The sequence below is a fragment of the Oncorhynchus masou genome, chromosome 11 (genome assembly GCF_036934945.1).
Source record: "Oncorhynchus masou masou isolate Uvic2021 chromosome 11, UVic_Omas_1.1, whole genome shotgun sequence".
NCBI lineage: Eukaryota > Metazoa > Chordata > Actinopteri > Salmoniformes > Salmonidae > Oncorhynchus > Oncorhynchus masou.
The window spans coordinates 58,240,668-58,245,652 of record NC_088222.1 but is presented as its reverse complement, the minus strand read 5'-3'; positions in this window follow the sequence as shown (position 1 = coordinate 58,245,652).

The window sequence follows — 4,985 nt, the reverse complement described above, 5'->3', positions numbered from 1 at the left end:
TTCCGGGTTATAGACCTGCTCCTTGAAAGCGGCAATTCTAGCCTTTAGATCAGTGCGGATGTTGCCTGTAATCCATGGCTTTTGTTTGGGGTATATACATACGGTCACTGTGGGGAGGACATCTTCAATGCACTTATTGATGAAGGCAGTGACTGATGTGGTGTACTCCTCAACGCCATCGGAAGAATCCCGGAACATATTCCAGTCTTTGCTAGCAAAGCAATCCTGTAGCTTAGCATCTGCTTCATCTGACCACTTTTTTATTGACCGTGTCACTAGTGCTTCCTGCTTTAGTTTTTGCTTGTAAGCAGGAATCAGGAGGATAAAATTATGGTCAGATTTGCCAAATGGAGGGCGAGGGAGGGCTTTGTACGTGTCTCTGTGTGTGGAGTAAAGGTGGTCTAGAGTTTTTTCCCTCTGGTTACACATTTAACATGCTGGTAGAAATGAGGTAAAACGGATTTAAGTTTCCCTGCATTAAAATCCCCGGCCACTAGGAGCGCCGCCTCTGGATGAGCATTTTCATGCCGATAATGTTGTCGTTCAGCTACGACTCCATGAAGCATAAGATATTTCAGTTTTAAATGTCCCATTGGAAGTTTAATCTTCCTCGTATGACGTCGATTTTTATTTTCCAATGATGGCATGTTAGCTAGTAGAACCGAATTGCCTACAAATTCTCAGAAGGCAGCCCGTATTTCGTCCTCTTTTTCTCCATCTTCTCTTCCAGCAAATGATGGGGATTTGGGCCTGTTCCCGGGAAAGCAGTATGTCCTTCACTTCAGACTCATTAAAGGAAAAAAAGCTTCTGCCAGTTTGTGCTGAGTTATCGCTTTTCTGATGTCCAGAAGTTATTTTCGGTCATAAGAGACGGTAGCAGCAACATTATGTACAAAATAATTTAAAAAATAAGTTACAAATAACGCAAAAAAACAAACAAAAAAACACCGTTGGTTAGGAGCACGTAAAACATCAGCCATCTTCTCCGGCTACACGTCTAGTGTTTGATACTTCATAAATCATGTTTTCACTATTTCCTGCATGAGAGACAGAAAAGCTGAATACTCACTGAAATTAGTACACTTGATGATCCTAATAAGGACCACTACAATCAACACCACTACAATAACGACCATAATCAATATCCCACTCACTGGGAAACCTGCAACATAATCAGGAAAAGTGTGTGATATAAATCAAATCATGAGAGAAAAGTCATTGACATGCAGTATTCACAGAACATAATCATGCCAGAATAGAAATTAGATCAGTATTGGAAACTAGACTTCTCTTAATATGGTGATGATGGAAAAGCATTTTTACATTTACAATTTGGTCATTTAACAGACAATCTTATCCAGAGTGACTTAAAGTCAGTGCATTCAACTATATATATTAAACAACCACTGTTACAGTCAATATCCAGGTTTCCTTCCAACCGGGGCCATAAGGAGGGGTTGAGTGGGGGGGTTCCCCCTCCCCAGGATTTTGTTGAAGTGAAGCTCATTTACAACATTTCTATGCAATTCCAAAACTTTATAATGCTATTTGGAGAACAGCAAACACAAGCCAAAATGACCTCAGCCATTATCACCTTGGATGCTGTAGGTTAATTCACCTCCATCAGGCTTAAATTGTTTACTTGCTAGTTAGGTTGGTAAATAAGGCTAAACTGTAACATTAGCTAGAAAAAACACATTTTAGCTAACTGACTTTAGCTTGCATCACATTTAGTATTTCATTAATTATTTAGACTAGCAGAAAAAAGGGCATTAATATGCTAAACGAATACCTTGCTATCTATATTCAACTTACCTTGTTTTGCTTTGTTGCTGCTAGTTCCTGCAGAATTTTGTTCTTCCACTTCTTGCCTCACTTTTTTTCTCCCTCAAATGTTTTCAAATCCCGTCACATGACAAGTCTACTCCCCCGCCTGCTCTGTTTGGTATCACCGCCTCCTCCTGTCCATTTTCATTGTTTGCCTGACCCAACCAATAATAATCCTTTCTGCTCTGAGAACACGTTTGAGTGAGTTAAACTTCCATTAGTCAATGAGATTCACAAACAGTTGGATATTCAAATGAGCTCTTCCCACATTGGGGCACTGGGGCAGACTGCCTGAGCCCGGCTAAATAGTATGGATGTTTTGGAAATACAGATGGCACTACTACGTACTAGGGCACTTTATTAGAACAGCAATAAATGTTCTGTTGCGTTCCATCAGACTCATTGCTTGAAAAAATAAAAAACTGTCCCATAGTCTGTTTGGAATAAGCTATTTCTTTCTTGACAAGTTTAACCCAACGATAGAATGTCACAAGTGTTTCCCTAAAAGCTGCCTTGGTTTAAACATCTTATATTGGACAGAAAGTGAATAGCTTAATCAATTGATAGTGAAGTAATTAGATTACTTCCCAAGCAAAAGTAAAAATGTTGTCTTCTCAGCTATTGAAGGTTGTAGCTAAGCCTCTGACTTTGAAAGAAACAAAACAATGTTATCCCCATATGCATCAGAATCACATCTGTAGCATAAAGCATCTCGGACAAAGTGCTGTTATAAATCACTTTATATAAATCTGATCTGTTCAATTCTTTTCTAAATCTTAAGCTAACAAGGGGTAGGCCTGTGGTTTTTGCCATTTTCTTTAATACAAGGCAGGCCTATGGCATACCCTCTCATCAGCCTGGTCTCAGAGCATTTCGTATTATTCTGAACATAAATCCCAGACACTCCATTTAGTATGATATATTACATTCAGTATGGTTACTAAGACAGATGGTCGCAAAATCAAAAGTAGGGTGGTTGGTGGGGGTGGATGGGTAGGCATTAAACGCAAATGTTTAGCAACCCAAAGGCTGAGGGTTCTCATCTTATCACAGACAGTTTTAGCAAATTGGCAACTTTTCAACTACTTACTATTTTTAACTACTTAGAAAGTACTTAGCATGTTAGCTGACCCTTCCCTAAACCTAACCTTAACCCTGTTTGCAAACCCTTCCCCAACCTTAACCCTTTAAAGTAACTCATAAACTCAACCCTTACCCCTAACCCTAACTCCTAGCCTAGCTAACGTTAGCCATCTAGCTAGAATTAAGTAACATATCACACCTTTACACATTTGTAACATTTAACACATTTATTAAATTCTTAACATATAGTACATTTTGCAAATTCGTAACATATAATACGAATAGAATATATAATAGGAATTGTAATTTGTAACTTACATAAATACATCCACATATTAATACATACCATACAAAATGTTTTAGGTTTTCACGTTTCACATTTTTGTTAGTCTGTTCATGTATAGTTTTCTTCATTAAAGAACCATGAATAGAAACCACGCTGCGTTTTGGTCCGCCTCTCCTTCACCGCAAGAAAACCGTTACAGGGTGGGTGAATTGGCCGACAAATCTATGGTTATAGCAGCTTTAGCCCAATTTCCAACAATATGTTTCAGGGCAAGAAACACATTGTTTTTATTCAAATCTATTTTAGTAGAAGCAAGCTATCAAAATTGACCTCAGGTCCTCCTTCTCATCTTCTTGCTCTCCTTCTCAAACTGAACAGTTCGCCTGCAAGTTATAGAATTTTTTGGACTAGGCCTAATAAAAAATAATTTTCTGATTGGTTAGGCAGCACACAAAAACTTTTGATCAGCAAGATCAGAGCAGGCCGGGGCTTAGGGTTGTAATATCCATTGCAATGTGTAATACAGCCTAGTTTAATTTACACCATCCCAACAGAATATTAACTTTTAAAAGTGTGATTTTCACTGTACAGTTACTTTAAATAAACCACACAATAAAAGGGCATTTTTATCACCCTAACAGATCATCCCACCTGGCAAGAGGAATACCCATGTAAGAATGTTGTTCATCGACAACAGCTCAGCTTTCAACAATATTATGCCCTCCAACCTCATCACTAAGCTCAGGGCCCTGGTTCTGAACACCTCCCTGTGCAACTGGGTCCTAGACTTCCTAATGGGACAATCCCAGGTGGTTAAGGTAGGCAACAACACCAATGATCCTCAACACATGTGCCCCACAGGGTGCGTGCTCCAGCCCCCCTTCTGTACTCCCTATTTACTCATGACTGTGTGGCTACCAATGTCTCCAACTTAATCAATAAGTTTGCTAATGATACAACAGTGGTAGGCCTGATTACCAACAACGACAAGACAACCTACAGGGAAGAGGTGAGAGTTTTGGTAGATTGGTGACAGGAAAATAACCTCTCCTTCAATGTACACAAAATGAAGGAGCTGATCGTGGACTACGGGAGACAGCAGAGAGAGCACGCCCCAATCCACATCAATGGGGCTGCAGTGGAGAGGGTCTGAAAATGCACATCACACATCACTGAGACATACAACTCACTGAGGACCTGCAATTGGGTCCTGTACTTTCTGACGAGCCGACCCCAGGTGGTAAAGGTAGGAAACAACATCTCCACTACACATCACAGACAAACTGAAAGGTCCCCCCACACAGACAGTGTGGTGAAGAAGTGCAACATCCTGACAGACTTCTACAGATGCACAATTGAGATCATCCTGTCGGGCTGTATCACAGCCTGGTACGGCAACTGCTCCTCCCACAACCGTAAGGCTCTCCAGAGGGTGGTGTGGTCTGCACAACGCATCACAGAGGGCAAACTACCTGCCCTCCAGGACACCTACACCACCCGATGTCACAGGAAGTCCATAAAGATCATCAAGGACATCAACCACCCGAGCCACTGCCTGTTCATACCGCTACCATCCAGAAGGAGAGGTCAGTCAAGGTGCATCAAAGCTGGGACCGAGAGACTGAAAAACAGCTTCTATCTCAAGGCTATCAGACTGCTAAACAACAATCACTAACTCAGAGGCTGCTGCCTGCATTGAGACAAAATCACTGGCCACTTTAATAAATGGATCACTAGACACTTTAAACAATGCCACTTTAAATAATGCCACTTTAACAATGTTTACATA